Below are 4,492 nucleotides of genomic sequence, written 5' to 3'. Positions count from 1 at the left end.
TGAGGTTGGCCTCGCTGTGTTTTAAAGGCATTAACAGCACAGCTATCAAACAGCAATTAACTTAGATGGTTTTCATGGAAGATTAGACCAATGATGGCAGACAAGTATAACAATGCTTATGAAGGCTGATGGGGGGACTCCATGTTCAAGGGCAGTCTACCTCTACATAACTGAATGCTGGGAACAAACAATAGGAAAAACTCATTCCCTTCCTGCCATATTTGCCAGTTTCGCCAGAGGCTCCTGGCTGGCTTCTGGATCCCATTTCCCCTGCTAGAATGCATTTTTGCATATTGTTTTCACTAATATATGCTTTCTTATACACTTTCTCAAAATATATTGAAAAGAACTTTTCTAACTTTTGTGATGCAATCCTTCAACCAACAGAGTAAACACACACACACATATTATGTGTATAAAATGCAAATATGTAAAAATATACAAAATGCATTCTATTGGGAGGAAATGTTTTTTAAATTAGGCAAATTGGATGCAAAAATGTGTACTTTAAAAGAAATGCACATTAAAATCCTGGCAATCTTTGTGGAGCGATATAAATATATATATGGATGTGGAGAACTGAATATTGGAAAAACCAAATTTAAAATTGTCAGTCTCTAACTTTTGGGGGCACTAAAGTTTGGGACACCAAAGGCTTTATTCCAGGCACTTCCAAGTGCTCAGATTTACTTCCCATGCCAGATATCTTAATCTTAATGGGATCTTCCTAAACTAGAAGAGTTCCCTGTACTTCCCTTCCTGTGTTTCTTGGTTTGCGTCTCCAGCCCCATCTAATTTCACTGTCATGTGTTTAAATACACGCATCACTAACCATAACTTTGCTGTTCCTATGACATCTGTTCATCAGTATCCATCCACGAAATACACTTTTTCTGATTTTATGCACCCCCACCTTTGGGGGCAAATGCTCTGGAGGGGAAAAAACATTTTACAAATGTACCCCTCTCATTCCACTCAAATCTTCCACCTGTAACAGTTTAATCAAGCAATTCAACAGTTTAGGAACGAAGTGGGCACTTAGGCTGGTTTTTAGGCTCAAACGAAGTGGTTGTTAGGCTCAAAGGCCAAAGCAGCAACTCCAATGCAGGGGTGACCCCCCCATGGCCCTCCAGATGTTGCTAGACTCCCAACTCCCATCAGCCTCAGCCCAAGGCATAGCTAATGTTCAAGAGTGATGGGAGTTGTAGTCCGACAACATCAGGGAAAGGCGGCTACACTTTAGCCATCTCTGCACAAAAGAGTGGGAGGAACACATTGGAAAGGGCGCCCTGTGCACAGAGGACTTTTAAACATGCCGTGCAGGAGACAGGCAGGTCTGACCCACAGGGCCCAATCCACCTGGATACTCTCCTTCCTACACAAGTTCCACTAACACCTACAATATCAACTTCCCAGCAGACTGTGCCCCATGCTTATTAATGGCAAATGTGGGGAGGAGTCTATCACCAAACAACACCAACAGCACCTCTGCATCTTTCAGTAATGCTAAATTTGTCAGGGAAGTTCTGCAATGTGCCATATTTGTTAAAGGTGATTGATTTATTGCTCAGATAAATCCTGGCGTCCAGTGCGCTTCGGCTGCGCAGCTACCAGCAGGCCTCCAGACTTCAAAGGCCACATTCCGGTGCTCTGAGCAAAACGCAGAGTTAAGCAGCAGCGGTTAGAGAAAGCTGTAAGCTTCAGTGCTTTCTTCAGTGTGCTAAATAAAGTCCACTCAGGATCTTTGCAGCTAAAAGCAGTTTTATTTACAGCAGACTATCCATTGTCGAACAGCATCGTGAAAACACGTCCACTCTCCTGAAAAGCGAAAGTAGAGAGAGACAAAGGGTTTAGTCTCTCGGATATGACGCAGAAGTTCCCCCCTCCCAACAGTAGGCAGGACGTACACTCTGAGCTGTTTAACCCTGTAAGCTCAGGTTCTCCTCACAATATTTTCTCCTACTCTTTCTTCCTTGATATGTCACCCAAGGACTAGCCTTTCAACGGAAAGTATTTATACCTACTTAAGAGGTTCCAAAACTCTTTGCAGGATACAACCAGCAACCAGCCAACTTTTTCTCCACCACAGAATGGGCAGGAGGTGCTTGGGCCTTAGTCTTTGGTGGCAGAAGTGCGCGCTGTCCCCCTCTCTCCCCCCCCCCTCCTGGTATCCAGCAGTGGAAAGAGAGTAGAGAGCCTTCTCTGATTTTTATATATACACTGATAATGACCACAAATAAAGTGATTTTTTTTGTCTTCTGGTAACTCAAAGGTTTATCTGGGGCAAAAGAAGGTGTGTGTGTGTGTGTGTGAGAGAGAGAGAGAGAGAGAGAGAGAGAGAGAGAGAGAGAGAGAGAGAGAACTCCCTCTTAGCAGCATGCCAGGATGGTCACTGCATCACCTGTGCAGGTAATAGGGGTGTCTCTCCACTACTACAACAGTGCAGCTAATGAGATCAAAAAGCAAAATTGGCCAAGACCTGCTGAAATATTTATAAGCCGCACTTTCCTATATCACAAGGCAGCATACAGATTAAAAACACAGTGTTACGACAGAAACATCAAATAGCCGGAAGAGCATTGCAGGTTTGAAAGGCCTCCCTGGGTAATACAGTTTTTAGAAGCAGTGGTGTAGTGTTAGGGGGGCATGGCTCCAGGTGCAGAATCGGGGGCACAAACTGGGCACCCTGGCCCCACAGAGATCCCTGTGCCCTGCCTGACTCCAGCAGCGGGGGCTTGGTGAGAGCAGAGGGTGAAGAGAGAACCCACCTGGCGGCAAGAGGTGGGCAAGTGTGCTCACCTGCCCCAGGCACCGACGAGCAGCGCTACGCCCCTGTTCAGAAGCTGCCAAACCTCTGTTGGCACAGTGTTCCACAGGGCCAGGCTCAGTGCCTTGTAATGGCCAGGTGAAACCTCAGGGCCAGGTTGGACCACCAAAAGCGCCCCATCAGAAGATCAGAGCATAAGGAATCGGGTGGACTTTGGGCCCAAGTTGCTTAGAACTTTGTGAACCAACACAAGTATCTAAACAAGAACCATGAGACCGGCCTGGTTGCAAATTGGTAGCCAATGCAGGTTCGTTGCATCTTTAGAGTTCAGATTTATGGTTGGCCATCTGTTTCGTTTTTTTAATAACTTGTTACATTTGTCTTCCCACTTTTCCTTCAGAAAGCCCAGAACTGCATACATCAGTCCTCCCCAAACTGATGCTCTCCAGATGTTCTTAGACCCCCAACCCCTCTCAGCCCCAGGCATCCTGGCCAGCGGCCATGCAGGTGGTGGAGCATCCGGAGAGCATAAGGTCGAGCAAGACGAGTGTCCATGATTCACTATTTTATCCTCACAGCCACCCTTCAAGATAAGCTAGGTTGAGAAAGCATGGCTGAGCCAACCAGGTCGCCCTAATGAACTTCCATGGCTGAGAAGGAATTTGAACTCAGGCTGACCCTCTGACCCTTCCCTGGCTCTCCACCCGTGATACCACAAAACTGGAACACAGAACAATCTAGTGCCTCCAAACCTTTGCAAAGATGGTAACTTCCTGGACTAGGAAGTTGTGCTGGGACCGGGGGTTAACCCGAACAACGTGGTCCAGGTCTGGTCCCGAATCCAAGGATTCCACAAGGAGTCAGTCCAACAGGGCCAAGGCAGGAAACCAGGTTAGGTCAGGCACAGGGTAACAGGCAGGTTCCAGCAAGCAACAATGTTGCTCCCACAACCTGGGGCCGAGTCTGGCAGCCTTTCATCTCTGATCCCCTGGTGACTCAGCTCCCTGTCTTGCCTGAAGGCGGGCACTTCTCCTGTGAGTACTCAGGTCTCTCCTTCTCTCAGACCTGAGTCTCTGCAGCTCGGGAGACGTCGGTGGGTTACTAGACCCAGAGGCCGCCTCAGCCTCTCCTGACCCAACTGGTAGTGGAGCAGCTGTAAGTAATGGCCCAGCTGAAGGCAAGGAGGTAATCCCTGCATCTGGAGCCAGGGCAGGCTCAGGCCCCTGACTCGGCCCAGCTGGTGCTTGTTGCAGTGGAACCTGTGCAGACTGGGGCTCTTCAGAATCAGGCCCCAGACTAGGTTCAGATGCCGCCTGAGGCAGAGAATCCGGTGCGGACCGAGACTCCTCCGGTTCCAAGTCCGAGCCTGAGTTCCAGGCCATCACAGGAGTGTTGCAACTTGTCAATGTCACCAGGTAGGCAGGAAGTAGCCCACAGTGCTCTGTTGAACCCAGGAAAGGCAGCCAGCCCCTTTCTGGTGGTGCCGTGCTGGCTGTCCTCAGATTGATGGCTTGCTTTGCAATTGCATGAAAGGCAGGCTTTAAACAGAGGCAGCCAAGTAGGTGCGCCTGGGATCGCAGTCTTAGGCTGCATATGCACCATATGTTCAAAGTGTGCGCACACGCACACACAGAACCCTCGGAGCTGTAGTTTGCTCCTTAAAGGTAAAGGGACCCCTGACCATTAGGTCCAGTCACAGACGACTCTGGGGTTGTGGCGCTCATG

Source organism: Podarcis raffonei, chromosome 14, assembly GCF_027172205.1.
Source record: "Podarcis raffonei isolate rPodRaf1 chromosome 14, rPodRaf1.pri, whole genome shotgun sequence".
Taxonomy (NCBI): Eukaryota; Metazoa; Chordata; class Lepidosauria; order Squamata; family Lacertidae; genus Podarcis; species Podarcis raffonei.
The sequence above is the reverse complement of the archived record's forward strand: the minus strand, read 5'-3'. Positions refer to the sequence as shown.